We start from the raw sequence: 16,757 nt of genomic DNA, 5'->3' as shown, positions 1-16,757 counted from the left end.
TCATTTAAAGCTGAGACAAAAATAATTAACAATTAGTTTATACTTGGTGGCGCATTGCTTTTGTATTAAAACGATGTTTTATACCATTATGCTGAAATGACTTGATAAAAAGTCGTAAATATAATCGTCGAACTGTCCGAAACAAATATTCTTCTTACATACGATAAACATTTTATTAACAAAACGTGTTAAGAATATGATATATTTAAGACATTATATATTTTATAATGTTGCATAGAATTAGCCATAACACACGTCACATTAGTCATGTAAATTAATTAATTCATAAAATGCTTGTCAACTTATGATATAAGAATGATTTGAATTTTCATTAAAACAAAATGGTACATCCCCGTAGCGAAATATTACGTGCGCTGTTATATTTTTATTTAAATATTCAATACATAATAAAAATGAATAAAATTATACAACATATTTAAATTATTCATACTCAAAATTACGGACGGTATTGTATATATATTATAAAAATTAAACACCGTTCTAAAAAGTGTCTTTTCTGTGCCATTGTACCTAAGACGCTCGCGTTGTTGCCTCTTTGAATAGCGAAACCCAGGCTTTGAGCTATTTAACGCAGTTCTTAGGTCGCCAGAAGTATAGACCAGTCTCGCACAAAACATTTTTGAGTCTGAACACTAAGAATTAACAATTTCGTAAACTAGCGCAGCAATTTAAATAAGTAATGAATGTGGCAGCTGTTACTTATTCTACGTGAAACGTATCTAGAGGTTCTCATTTATTTACTTTGGTAAAATCTGAATTTCAGATATCAGTCTGTATTTTAAACAGTAGTTGGTGCAAACAACCCGAATATAAGTAACATTCAAACAAAGCGCCCCGCATTTCCTCCTTTGTAAGCCGTTACCCTTTCTCAATACTATGCTATCTGTTACGATAATCGGTTCGCTCGTTAAGCAAATGCCTTATCAGTATAAATCTGAATATTCCGCCGGAATGAGACATCGATCGTGCTCAGTAAGGAACGTATTATGTTTTATCGTACGTTGAAAATATCGTGTTAAATTATAATAAACTATTATTTATAAAATAAAAAATATCGTTAATTATTATGCGTGTTGATTTTAGATAAGAATCATTTTATTTATAGAACAGATTTTAATTGAAAGTAAAATAGGTATTTTTTAATAAAAACGACATTGGAATAAATTACACGACACGGCTTAGTACTCACGTACGCAATCGAGTGCATGATAAAACTCGCGTACTACATAACGATTTAATATGTTTAGGGATGAAGAAATTTACTTTTCTGTTTAAATACATATATTTATGTATAAATGTTAATTCGATTACATTATTCTTTCATCTCGATGACTCGATTCACTCGCACAATAGAAGACAATCATATTTTGATAGGTATTTTTTTTTAATGGTAAATAAGTTTATAGTTTATATATTGACATGATACGAGTCAGTGACGTTTAGTGGATTAAGAAACAAATGTCCTTTAGTCCAACTGTATTTTATCCCATGATTGTTTCCTAAAAGTTTAAACAGGTAACCCTCAAAGTATAAACATATTTAAAAAAGAGATAAAAATAGCGATTCCAAATCAGATATAATATTCTCTTTGAAATAAAAAAAATATATATTTAAAAGTAATTTTGATTAAAATATATGCATTACAAATGAGATGATTCATTATTAACGAGGTTCAACAGTAAGTTTATTACTTTCTTAACAATCCTCGCTCGTGATTATTCTAAAGTCGAAAATCCTAAAGCTATTGTTTTCTGTGAACAAAAGTGAGTCGAATGCGACCATTCTCCAATGCTCGATTAAAAGCCATGCCTTCGATTTCGGTCGGTCGGTCACAGAACTTTCCACAATGAGACTGTTTGAGCTTGCTACTAGAAACATGTAGTCGTACGTCGAAGCATCCTTCCTTTCATGTAGATCCACTTCCGTAACTGACTGTTTGATAACTAATACCTCTAAATTGTAAACCATTTCAAGACTACATACAGAATATGTATGATTTAATTGTACTAAAACATTGATGAATGGAAACTATTGACCTAAATATTTTATTTAATTTAAAAACTTTATTTAATTTAAATATATCATCAAACGAAACCACTAAAATTAAATTATCCATATAGTTATGATTATTTATTTTAAAACATGTGGAATGCAATTATAATTATAATTTTTGAATCCTATGTGATATGTGGAATTTATTAATACGTAGCCGTACTATATCTTATATATTTATATCTTATATATTAATAGCGTAAACCGATTTTGTCCAAGTGATTATGGGACGATAGATGCACATATAAAATCGGTTATGGTCTCATTTCGAGGAGCTCCAGTCGTAGATGTGCAGAAAAATAAAGAGTACTCTTGATTGCGATTTGCTAAATTTTTACAATTTAAAAAATAATTAATCTTAGAGAGCGGAAAAATGTTACTGGCCAGTTGGAGAGCGGTGATACGGCTGTGTAAAAAAATAAATAAAAGAAAATAAACAAATTTAAAGTAAATTGTTATCGACAAACTCATTGGAGTTTGTTTAACTTAACTAATGTATACTATTTGTCATTAAAAAATTCATAGAAATAAAGTATCATCATTTGGCGCCAAATGTGGATGAGTGACTTGCAGTTTACAATGAAATTAAATCAAAATAAAACCATGCCATAATTAAGGTTTTGAAATTCCTAACAAATCTTTTGAATTAACGCGAAGTTTCGCGGGCAACCCACTAGGTATCTATTATTGTCATTGAAATAATGTCAATATCTCTTATTGGTTATAACGACACAGCTCGTAATATAAAAGTTTATGAAGGTCTGTATGACATTTACTTAAACTTTATTACTGTAATAAAATTACTTGATACTTTTATATAAGTAATTTTAACCACGCTATAAAATATAGATACACATTACAAGACAAAGGAATATAAATGCTCGTGGCGAATATAAATTTAAAACTATAAAGTATCAACTAGGTATTATTTGCAATGATTTTCATTGCAGCATGAACATTTTCTAAAACTCTTATCAGTAACAGAACAACAAAAGGATTGCTTGAAAAGATAGAACCTGCAGGCGAAAGCAACGTTAACAAAGGTCTTCGATTTTTTTAACAAAACAAAAAGTAATTATAAATGCACAGTATTATTTATTTATACCTGATTTATTTAACATTCAATTGTTTTAAAAGGATTGACTTAATACTTTCATTTGTTACATCTACGCATGAATTTTCATATTAAAATATTCTGTAAAAGGAGCGTTTAGATTCGAGTAAATAAATAAAATTTATATTTTAAGTTTAATTATTCTTTTAAATCTTGTCATGGAAATTTTGTAATAGAATGGGTTCTAAAAAAGTTATGAATAAGGTTTAATTTAATTTTTTGTCGTTAGTAACATTGGTCATTGCAGGAATTTAAAATAAATAATTTATGTCTTCCATTTTTTATAGAACGCTATTGATGGGGAATTAGAGATGTGAGCGCGACAAATTAAGTAAGAAATTATTAAATAATTAGATGATATATAATAAATAAATATATATTATTTTTAAAATACCCTAACAAAATGTGTAAGTCTCTATAAAAAAAATCTAACAAGCGCATGATTAGTGTTCCTTACATTGCCCATTTCTACGGGCGGTGGTGACAACTTACCATCAGATGAGTTACCATTTGCCAGTCTGCCTACATATTTTAAATAAATTTAAAAAAAAAACCCACTCGTAGTGACATTCAGTGTATCCTTCAAATATTATATTGATTACAGTCATTGTCGCATATTACTCTCTGATATTTTACGATCGTAATCCGCGAAAAGTATCGTGTTCTTATAGAATGACTCTGCTATATTTAATCGTTATATTAATATCATTTATAAATAAAAAAATATATATTTAAAAACTTCAATATTTATTCTAAATACGTTTGTATAAGTACGTAATAATAATATGTAATTTTATGGTGACGTTATACACTTTATTTTCATCGTAATGGAAATGTCCGAAAGCCATACATAAGTAACTAGCTAGCACATATGTCATGTAAACGACTACACAGATTGATTAACCTAGAGCGCGGTTGTACTGTTGTTGATAAGTCGTTAATTTCTAATAACTTCATTACCGCTGTTTATCTCTGTAATCATTTTATGTGACCTTATAATGATATTTCTATTGGATATACAATTTAATATTCGTGCTTGAACATGTTATAGTGTTGAGCAGCGTTTTGATTTTATCTAATTCAGTTTTTTTTTTAGTTTAAATTTAGTATAATTGTTGATATTTGCGTGAAAGTTTCTTAAATATTAACGTAGATATTTCAAATAAATAACAGATAATACGACACATTTCGAATATTAGCTAGCCGTGTACATCAAATAAAGCAATTTAAAGATGAATACACAATATAATTTAAGCCAATTTTTTCAACGAAATAACAAATTGAAGTCATAACGAAATAGAAATATTAACGAGAAAAAATAAATTCAAATTTGGTTTATTTAATCACAAACAACCGAAATTACAAGCCTTAAGCATATTATATTTTCATTATGCAACTTGTACAAAAGTATTCGTTATGTTTCGTAACAAAATCGCGTCGTAATGAAGCCAGAGATTTATGAGATTTTACTAAGCCGCAGGCGGTCAATTCATTAAATATCCACAAACTCTGCTAGCGATGACAAACCGACTGCTTTACATTTTATAATCTAGCGATGTCTCACGGTATGACCTGCTACACAGCTTCACCTATCGTATCTAATTTTCCTTGATGGTAGGGCTTTGTGCAAGCACATCTGCCGTTGTCCAACAAATAGCAGTTCTCAGTACTGTAGTGTTCCGGTTTGAAGGGTGTGTGAGCCAGTATAACTACAGTCACAGGAGACATAACATCTTAGTTTCCAAGATTGGTGGCACATTGGCGATGTAAGGAATGGTAAAATTTCTCACAGCGCGATGGTGACCACTTAGGTGGCCAATTTGCTAGTCCACCTACAAATGTCATAAAACTAATGTTATATAGAGATTATTGAAAATTAAACCACACACAGTTAGACCTGGCAAACACCTATGCACAAGCGAGTAGGTACCGCAGGTTTTTTAATGGTTATTCCAACGCCATCAACGCCGGTGAGCCCCACATCATATGGAGGAAACCCGAAAGGTCCTTTTTCAACAAATAAAAATGGGTTAACGTTACACTCATTTCAATATCATTATCAAGTTAAAGTTTATGTTAATTTCTAAATATAGAAGGTGATATTTAATGTATATTAAATATAGATAAGTGCTATTGCAGACTTTGAGAAAACTTTTTCAGGTGCAGCAATCCCCAAGACAAAGTTTTGGTGTATTCGTAATAGTTTTGCCAGCGTTTACCACGAAAGCGTCCGGACCGGCAACGTTCCCTCCGACTACATTGACATGATTAACTGTAAATCATAAAATATACTATACATACGAAGCTATATATAATTGAAATTTGAAAAAATGCATTAACAATTCACAAACTATTACACAGTACTCTGTGTAAAATAAATGGTGTAAATATTTTAAGTCAATAAAAATATAAGTGTTACGCCAATTCCTTAAAACAAAACAAACCAAACTATTTTGTATTGAATATCGTTAAGCATTCCTATGTTACTATTTCAGCTACGAACCGTCTAAATATTCTAAATTTGTAAGTCCTGTAACGAGCTAACTTTACAACACAACAAGTTCACAGTCGCGATATTGCTTAAACTGTCAACTATTTTGTGGCAGGCGAAGTAATATCAGAATGTATTATTTAATCTAAGTTATTATAGTATAGAAATAGTTTTAGTTTCAACTAGTAAATATACCACGGCTTGATAAAGGCTTCATCTCTTAAGAAGTTGATTCGTGGTACTGATACACGTCTGATAGAATATCATTCGACATTGGCAGGTTTTCTGAGTGGTAATTTGCCGAATTTGAACCTGTAATCTTTGATTAAGAAAATATGTTTTATCCACTTGGCAGTGGTTATAAAAACAATCTATAATTCCTTCATTTGACTAACAGCAAAATAGTAATGTTTAGGGTAAGAATTAGTTGTCTAATCTGTAATTATACAACTAATCAAGTAACCTTAAACGAAGAACTTGAAACTAAAGCCATACTAGTGAACCCTTATCGAGGTCTTTAATTACAGTATATAATGTATTTCAAATAAAGCGACAACGAAGTGTAACTTCTCAGATATATGAGCCCGCTTTGTTGTCTCCATGTATACAAAACTATCTGTTGTTTATTTTCTGCTGCTCTACCACAAAGACTCTTATCCTGTTGAAAAATACCACACAAATAACTCCGTAATCAAGCCTCTGAAACTAGAGGAGTATTTATGTACCAGATACATATTTGTGCCACGGTAAAAGTTATGTATTTTAATTATACGTCTATGTTTATAAAAATTCAGAACTATATTCATATTTCTCTGAGTTAATTTTAAATACGTTTTTGTAACATTTTTTCACTAATGTTTCGAACAATATATTTTTTATTATTTTCTAATACAATAGAAATAGATAAGTATTCGAATAAAGCTATAGAAAAAAAAGGGTTTGATCAACATCGAGGCAATAGTATAAATGTAACTCCGTCCTTTCCATTCTGTATTCCACAAATTACCATTTTATCGGTTTCAGTCGGAGATTTTTTAAATGTTTTCATAATTTCAAGTTTGATTGCCGTTAGTGTATCACTATATTACTAAGGCAATAAAAAAAAAGAAACTCAATATATTCACGTCAAAATGCCAAGTATTTGTAAAACTAATAAAAATACAATAAATTTTATTATACACATATAAGTAACAAGCATAAGAGTTCAATCGTTGGAATCCATGTATATTTATTTATTTAAAAAAAAGAAAGTACGTTTAGAAAAACATGTCTAGCAGTGCCAGAAAAACAATAAATGGTTTTACTGTACACTGTGGATTATAGAGCAGTAGCAAAATATATTTTATAAAAAGATAAGTTGGTTATAATTATCATTAAGATATAAAATGTATAGATTGATTTGTTTTTTATAATGTTTAATTAAGACATTTTTTTAAAAATAAAATAAATAAAAAAGGGAAGCCATGTTTTTAACAAGATATCCCGATTTCCTCAATAATAGAGTTCTGACTCAATAATGATATTGAGCTGGGATTAAGCAATTAAAGAAGGTTCTATTTTTATTGAGAGAGGATTTTAATAAGTCTTTATTAATATTTCCTAGAGAGAGAATTCAATTGATCAATACAAAATAAAGTTAAACGGTTTAGTTATGTGAAATCCACAAACTATACATAGACGCATTCGGTTAATATTTTGACAGAATATTGCTTTTAAGAAATAACATAATATACATTAAATAATGTAACAACAGGTCGGAGCCTAGACTAAGTGGCAGTCAACGCGTGAATCTTAAGCTTACTCGGGTTTAAAACTTTGCAATGTTCAAATCTGGGCAAGCGCCATGGAATTTTCGTGTGCTTAATTTACGTTTAAGCAAAAACGTCGTAATATCGTATATGTTTTGAATGATATTTAGTAGAATACATATGTCATATGTATTCTACTAAACCGTATCGCCCTCCTCAGAGGACAGGGAGAGCCTTTAACCACCAGTGGGGCATTTAGATTTGTTACTCCTTCTTTATTACTTTTTATAACAACACATTTTATTCTAACTTCATTAAAATTAAATAAATCATAACGATGCTATTGCATAAACTCTTGGAATGTTCATTTTATTTAACCTGAGTAAAATGTAATGTTCGAATTCATTCTAATTGAGTTAATGAATTTAATTATCACATTAATGCTGGAAACAGGGAGAATAACAATAATAACTTAAATAATGTTCGTTATTACATGAATCCGATTTCCAAATTTAGTACTTATTTTTAGATATACTGCTCTAACGTAATGAAAATAAAAGTGCACGCTTATGAATTAATATACCAATTACTTACTTTTCTGAAATAATTAATTAACTTTAGAAGGCTAATAGCGCTAAACAGAACAACAATATTGTTACGCTCGATAACACTTATAAACGTGCCTGCATTAAATGTAACTTAGCCACATTAAGGAACAGTTTTTATTTTAACATAAATTAACTTTTCTATGATTGATTTTATATTGTCAAGTTCATTAAATAATATGTAATATTTATGTTTTAAGAATGTATGTATATTACTTACAGTATACTGAACTGGATATGTACGCACTCACTAATGAGTGCTACCGTCAAAAAGCAGTACTTTGTAGTGTTCGGGTTCAAAGGATAAGTGAGTGACATAAATATAAGTAAAAGGGATAACGTATTCGTTCCCATGGTTGGTACTTTATTGGTAAAAGGTATGGTTCATATTTCATACAGTGCTAAATTCTATCGATCGTGTTGTTCACTTACCATCAGATGGCCCATGCTCCTATCTGACTTCCTATTTTAAAGTAACAAAGGTTATTGATCTTTCAATCGTATTGAAATAAAGTTACCGTTCGTTGCTAATGATTTTTCCGACTCAAATCCACTAATCGAGTACTTGGTCGTTTACTTGATGCATTTTCAACAAAGAGAGAGTTAAATAAAGGGGAAGGCAAAGTTCAAGAATCAATTAGTGGCGTAGCTTGTCGTCCATAATTCATGCGCCTACACTGGCTTACCTGTTGCAAACTGGTTTAAACTGTCCACAAAGTAACAGGCTTTTTGAGCCTTAGATTGACTGTACTAAATTTAACAAATTATGTAACTAATCGATGTTGAGAGTGCTTCAAAAATGGGTTTTTGAAATGATCGATATTGATCATCTACGATTGCCTTAATACTATTTATCTGAGGTGTATAAACCGTATGAATTAAAGTTGACAAACTTTTACAGCAAGACTGACACCAAACCGAGTCGGTATTATGGCCCAGTGGTTACAAGACACGAATTTTTAACGGATAATTCTGAGTTCAATTCCAAGCAAGCACCGTTGAATTAATGTGTATAATTTATATTTATAAATCATCTTGTCAGTGAAGGAAAATATTGAGAAAAATCTGCACGTGATGGATGAAAATCTGACAAATGTATTCATTAACCCACATTAGAGCCGCGTGGTGAAGCATTTGCCCAGAAGTGGGACATTAACAGTGTGTTATTATTTATTTACTGACACCAATGATTGCTTTGGGTAGGTAGCAAGCCTACCATTATTAGCGATGTTGGTGTTGGTTACCGAAAATCATACAGATAGTCAAGGTACAGCTTACTACACCCACCCAGGTTAAATAAATCGAATGGAACATATAACATACCTCCATAATTTAGAAATTAATCATCAAAACAAAAGCTTTGTGTAGTTTTATGCAAGTTATTTAAGACAATGAATAAGTAGGTTATATCCACATTATTTAAGGCAATTACAGCCCGCCCCTTTAACGAAACTGAGCTCGTTTGAAACTGACATAAAATTAGTAAGGACCAAAAACCCCGCATATAGTACATTTAAACAAGTCATTCTAATTCATTACTCGAAACATTTTATCATCATTTCCTTAGTTATGCAAATTTAAGATGGAATTTAAACTGATGATACGAAATGTTAAATAAACTTATGTTCTTACTCTTTTCTTCTATCTGTTCTTTTTATCTAAAGTACAAATAAAGCCTGATACGTAATATCTGACAAAAATCCTTAAGACAAATGATCATACTGCCAAAAAGAACGATTATATTATTCGACTAACATATCGATTTCTAAAAGATCATTTGACGAAAATGAAATTCGAAAATATTTTACTTTGCAAATGTGCTGAATATTTTAGTTTAATTTTTTCTTTTTTTTATGTTGTAACCCAACTTTTATCGTATATTATTAAGTTAATTGTTTATCTAATTATAGTTTTTACGTGAAAATTAAATAAAACCGGTAATTTATATAAAGATGAAAATTTAATTAATAATGATAATATTTACCAATAGCTTTTTTGAAGTAAAAATTTTTCATTTTTTTAAGAAACAACGAGTAACCCTTCGTTATGATGTATGATTCATTTTATCAATGGTACCAAACAAATTGATAAAATGCAATCCTGTTTTTAGATTATAGAAGACAGAGGTGGGCCAGTGGTTAGGACACTCTAATCTTAACCGATAATTGGTTTTACACCCAGGCAAGTTCCACACAATGCTTAATTCGTGTTTATAATTCATCTCATGCTCGGCGTAAAGGAAAACAACAAAATATACTTTTTTCAAGTAAGATTTAAAAGCTCTATTGAATCATCAGTCATTTTACTGGATGCTATTAAATATAAAGCTAGGACTGGTTCGGAACGTAGATTGTACTCAGAAGAACCGACACGAAACTCAGTAGTTATTCTTTTCCAAAATTTTGAATACAAAGTTAAGTCAATCGAATATAATTAAACTGATCCTGCCTAGCTCCATGCTTTTTTATCATCTATATAATATTATTGAGAAATATACTTTATCTGTTAATGTTTCTTTTTAATATCTTTATCCTTATCCTGAATTAATATGTCAAAAGATATAATACAGTGAAAAATAACCAAAATATAATAGTCGGGCTGTATCAATATTAGTTAGTCGAATATCTATTCCAACCATGTATGTTGCTAGAGCTGTGTCGCTGAACGAGTGGGAGTAAGGGACGATAAATGAGGATTCCACTCAGGTTTCGGATCCAAAAAAGAGTTAGAAACACTGTAGCACCTTTTACATCAATATCATAACAGCTAGGCAGCAAAACTATAAAAAAGTTATAATTTTTCTTTCTAGCGTTACAAACTACACAAATTGATTTCTTTTGAATATTGTTTCTATTTCTATTGTTATTATTAATTATTTTTCTTCAATCAAACAATGGAATGTCATAAATAAGTTTAATATGGAAAGGCATTTTGTATACTAGAAATAGTAATAGATCCAAAATTAATGCTTGTGAAACACCACAGATTCAGAAGTTTTTATTCCATTAATGAAAATTAGTTTGAGCTCTTTGACTTAAATACTAAGCAATGAGACGAATTGCTTTACCTTAAAGAGCTTAATATTTTAAATAAAAGTATTTCGTGTTCAACGCAACCAAATCGCAGAATAAGCAAATAGCATTCAGTGATTTTTCCCAGGCATCGTAAATATGTTTAAGAAGTGCTATTACCGCATCAATTGTCGAGCGACCTCTTGTAAAACCGAATTGCTCGCTATGAAAAATAGCATTTGTACCGAAATGGATGGGATGTTGTTTCAAAAAGATATTTTGAAATATTTTTCTCAAACATAGCAAAATATAAATAGGCCTGTCACATCGTGAGGAAACCTGCATGTGTCTGATGAAAATTTGTCACGTGCGTATCTACCGGCTACGGTTTACACTGAATTAGAGTGATATAAGCTCCTAAAGTTATCTGCAAAAGGCTGTTCCTTTTAGATTTTGTAATTAAATTATAATTATATAACAAGCTTACTACTACTGCTTATAATATGCAAAGTATTCCGATACTATCATTATAATAAATAATGTTCTTCTTGACACAAGGAAGTCCTCCAGAAAGGCTATATACTTGGTGAAGTTTCCTCAAATAGGTATTAATCAACAAACCACAGTTTACAAATATTATAAAGCAGAATAAGTGATAGAAATACGTATTATTTTAATGAGCATACTCTTATAAAATCTTCTGTCTATCGCCACCCACCCACAACTAGTGAATCTTGAACCTATTTGGAACGTAGGTTTATTTTGAAACTTAAATATCCGCTAAGAAAAGATTTTTGGAATGGATGAACGAACTTTGTATGAATGTTACCCATAGGCGGGACGAGGAACTAGTATAAATACAGAGCCGTATCTCAGAAAGTTACCACATTATTTGCGTACAGCAAAGCGAATGTGCATAAACAGCGGTAATGTGCGTGACTTGAATAGATACCTTCTGAATAGAAGAAGAATACCCTCAAAACTTTTCTCACTCTAAAATTATTCACATTATACACATCCAATATACATTAAACTCAAAGTAACTACATTTATTGCGTGCGTTACATGAATAACTGATTTCCGAAGGTATTAATCATTGAATCTTTCGCAAAAAATATCTCGATATTTAAATACAACTCATAATATACATACAGAAAATATTATATTCTACGATATCAAAGTTGCATTTTTGTTGAATTTAAAAAAACCCAACTCGATCAATATTTATTAAATCTCGTGAAATGAACGAACGTTTAATTTATTTGTCATAGACAAGTATTAAACTTTTTTTTTATTAAATGAAGAGGCATTCACACTAAAGTGAAATATCATTCGTCTATTTAACCCATTCACTCTTATAACGCCTTTCTACATCTCGCGCTGCAACCTGAATAAAATAAGAGGACCAAACCCCACGAGAGATAATTCAATGTGTGATAAGACGCGGATGAGGGTATGGAATACCAATAAACGAAACTTTTAAAAGTATTTCACGGACAGAGTATGGATAACTCTTTTTTATTTTTACTCTATATTTTTATAGTCACGCTACGTCACATCATACTTACAGATACATAGTGTGATATATTGAAACGAGATACCGTCCCTTTCCGCATTTGGGTCAACAAATGCCAAAGAAAACAGTGAATTTTCTCTACTTTGTGAGTTTAGCAACGTGATATGAATCGAGACCCGCCCAAAAAAGATATAAAAAATATGCCCCTAATTTTCACACAAAATTGAACTTACCGCATTATAGGAAGATTTATATTACGGACAAGCGTGGGTTCTCGTCTGCACATAAAAGCACGTTTCACTTTAGTTTTTATTTAATTAACTTGGTGCTAATATTGACAATTATTCAAGAACCATATCACAGTTTATTAGCTACGGCTCATTGTAGTCCAACATTCAATGACTGAGTACAAACTTCAGTTTAGTTATATAATATCTAACCAGCTTAAATGAAATATAACATTACGATAGAATGACATATTAACGTTTTGAAATTCAATTTCAATTTAATTTGTACTGTTATAAAAACAAATTGTAACTATTTCGTATACCTACCTGATTATTTGTTTTATTTATTTAAATTTAAAAATTCAATTCTTGTGATGTTAACCTAAGCCATGGTGTGTGAAATAATAGAAACTTAACATAAAATGTAAGAGTTCACAGCGAGAAAGAGGTCAGAGGAAGGCGCGTAATCCCTCAATTCTTGGACTCTCGCCCGAATGTCCGGTACCAAAGTAAGATATTTCAACAAGACATACGACTCTGAAATAAATTTTCACACAATCTAAAACTACACCCCGAAAACGAGTGTAAGGTTTTTTACCAATAGCTTGGAGCGAAAAGCAAATTGTATTACGGTTTATTACATTTGAACCCGGGAGCTGAAATTCTACAAAGAGACTGAAGCGTGGTATTATTAAATATGTATGTGCTTATTACTTACACTTAGATACGTATATGTAAAACAAATATTAACCGTGAAAAATTATAAAGTTAATTATAAAGTTAATCATATGAAGTGCCTCTACGATGATTTATTTTTTTGTTTATAGTGCGCAGACAGACTATAGACAGATATAAATATTATCTCAGGAGATAAGCGACCCATAGATATATCGTTATAATTATACATCATTTCCAAAACTGTCAAAATATTGTCATCAAACACCTAAAATTAAAAAGACTTATGTACACTTCAAACTGAACTAACCGATACAAAATATTTCTTTGGTGGTAGAATAACTTATGGGTGTGCCTACACTGTACAACCTACCAAGACGGGCTGATAGAAAGACATACCTCGTAAATAATACCTCGAAATATTTAAAACTCTTTAAAAATAGTTTCTTTCGTTATCATACCATGAAAATTGTTTTTTAATATTATTTTCAGAGGGTAATTAAAAGTTCAAGTGTACAAAACTGTATGACTCGTTTATAAATAAGTTATCCGTTTATATATTTATCTTTACAAAATGTAACGACTATGTTATATGTAAATAATTTCATATAATGTAATACATATGCATATTTTGATAACTAGTATTACATCAAAATCGGTTCTATATTGCGAAACGATAGAATTATTTTGCAATTGTCCATCAACTAGGCATCGTTGGAATACATACGGCAACCATATATGACATGAACAGTAAGTTTATATTGAACTACATTCGATAAGAGTTCTTAAATGTTCAGTAGCCTGTACTCTTCACTACGCGCTGGCGGATTCATCAAAATCGGTCAACTATATCGTTACATAAGCAATCCGATATGCAACATATTAAAGTTTTTATTCTTACTACAACAATATCAAACTATGTATCATTGGTACATTTAAAATAATATTTTGCATTTATTACAAATTTTTAAAGAACATCTAAAATGTGTGATAATTTTTAGATATCTTAAATTTAGTTATTAAACTAAAAACTTGAAATGAGTTTGATCACTGTCGATAATTCTATCTGTAGGTAAGATTCTCTTGTATATCTTCGTTATTTGCAAATTATTAAAATTAAAATTGTTTATTTTACTTTCTCTATCAAACATCAATCTCAATGAACGATCAATAAAGTAAGAGCTCACAGTTGAACAATTTATATTAACTATGATGACATATAATAGATAATGATACTTATATGTAACAACATCGCTACGTGCAATTCGCCACTGTCATCAAAATTAGTCAAGCAAAGACATATATTACATTGTGACTACATATATTTTTCCTCCTTTTTCTAATACGTTAAGAAAAAGCCTGTTCCTACTAAATCATAAGTAGCACTCGATATTTTTATATAGATGGTATGTAATTATCGTCTAGTTCGACTAGATGATATACGCCGCCCTCGCCGCCCGAGATAAGGCAACCGACCCTTATCACTATACGCTTCTTACCGTTCGTCATAAATTTTATCACCGATGAGCGAGCGCAAGCGAAAACCTCTTTTTTCGAATTCACTCTGAATTAACGAGCCGTGAACTCGTAAGCGAGCCTTCAGACGTCTTTTTCAGTCACTAGCACGAACACTCGAAATGAAAATTATACACTTTAACATTTTAGTCATCACTTCACATTTTACAATATAATCGTTCATCCAAAAGTCTTTCGTAACTTTACTAATATTTTTGAATTTAAGAAAACTTTAAAAGTTGTAACACAATATAGTCTAAATTCAACTTAATTCTTTTTGAAAATACAATTTGTATAGCCGTTCCAAAAGTATCAGCCCTGAAGCAATTCCTTGAAAGGAGACGGTTTAAGGTTGTAATGTTGTCGCGCGCTGCGTCTGAAATGTCAAACGTTGCGGTGTGCGCGATGGTTAGAACAGCGTCGCGGAGGCAGTCGCTCGCCTGGCGGCCAGCTGCGGACTGCGCGGGTGATACTGAGTGTAATCGCGAGGCCCACCGACGCCGCCCGCACCCGAGCCGCGGCGCAAGCGCCCCACGGAGATCGATACACCCCGCCCCAACCACCGGCGCGCCCGTCGGGGTGCACTAGCCCACACACGCATCCGTCGCGACGCTTACACTTAAGACATACTCGCTTAAGAAATCCTTCGCAGTTCCTCTAGTTTTCTAGTGGACTGAACAAATGCAAATGTTGTCGTAAGCATATTAAGAAGATAGAGCTCGACATGTATTACACTACCTCAGTGCAGTTTTATATTCTCAGGTGATGTAATCTAAGGCAAATAAAATCGGTGACTTTATATTTTTTACTTTTCTTTATTTGTTATTTTTGATAGAATATAATTAAAGCTTTGCTTAGAATTATACCTATAATAATTGTTACAACTTAACATTGCGACTATAGAACATTGAATATCAACAAGTGGGGTAGTCCACTGCTACTTTTAAACGAACCGTAAAATCATTTCAGAAAAATAGAAAATTCATAGTATTCGAACTTGCCTGACCATGTTTCAACCCTCTTGACATAATAGGAGCACAATGCCGCTGGAAAAAGAATCTAAAAATAATATTCACTCTTAGACCCGACCTACTCCAATACATCTAAAAGTCGTTGAGATAGATTGTACTTCTGTTCTAAATGTAAAATAAAATCTTTCTAAAATATATTTAAACATAAATCTAAAGCAAGAGTAGTAGATTCTTGGAAAAGAGAAAGTAAATGTTGATTTTAGCTCAGAGAGATAAGCAATAACTATTTCAGTACATGTGTGGCCCCTGAGGACTTACATGTAGAAAGGCAATCCAAATTTATAGCGCGCTCAATCAAGTCCCGGTAACAACATACTATAGCCACTAAGGAAACGCTATGAAGACATATTCCTGTAAAAATCTGTCTTAATCTTTACTCAGTTTATACGATCTTTATTTGATTACTGTTATGTTTGCAGTTTTAGTAAAGTAAGAGTTTTTGATTTCTTTTTTTTTTAAAGTGAAAATGTATTATTTTCTCTTCAATTAATATACATATGTTAGAATAAATTCCTACATCATCAATTATAACGCTAAATTTCACACATGAAAAAGTATTTTTTTTCTACTTAACGGATAGGATACAAATGGGCTAGTTAGGTTAGTTTATTACCGTTGAAATTACCTTCGCCCCATCAGGAGAACTCCGCTGAGCCATGAGCGGAGCACAGCCTAGGAAGCGTTATATTAAGACGCAGCCTTCCTGATAAAGACGGTCACCGCTGGTCGTCGTGGTTTTATTGCGTAAACA

General features: G+C 31.2%; 1 protein-coding gene across 1 annotated transcript in view; it reads right to left on the bottom strand.

The window, feature by feature from the left end:
* LOC113394498 (neuroligin-1-like) overlaps window positions 1-15,425 on the bottom strand; it is a 58,920-nt gene extending 43,495 nt beyond the window's left edge. The window contains exon 1 of the mRNA XM_026631829.2: window positions 14,960-15,425. The gene's annotated coding sequence lies outside the window, so the exon portion shown is untranslated. The remainder of the gene's footprint in view (window positions 1-14,959) is intronic.
* Between the last annotated feature and the right edge of the window lie 1,332 nt (window positions 15,426-16,757).

Source organism: Vanessa tameamea, chromosome 4 (genome assembly GCF_037043105.1).
Source record: "Vanessa tameamea isolate UH-Manoa-2023 chromosome 4, ilVanTame1 primary haplotype, whole genome shotgun sequence".
In the NCBI taxonomy this organism is placed as follows: domain Eukaryota; kingdom Metazoa; phylum Arthropoda; class Insecta; order Lepidoptera; family Nymphalidae; genus Vanessa; species Vanessa tameamea.
The sequence above is the reverse complement of the archived record's forward strand: the minus strand, read 5'-3'. Positions and strand labels throughout refer to the sequence as shown.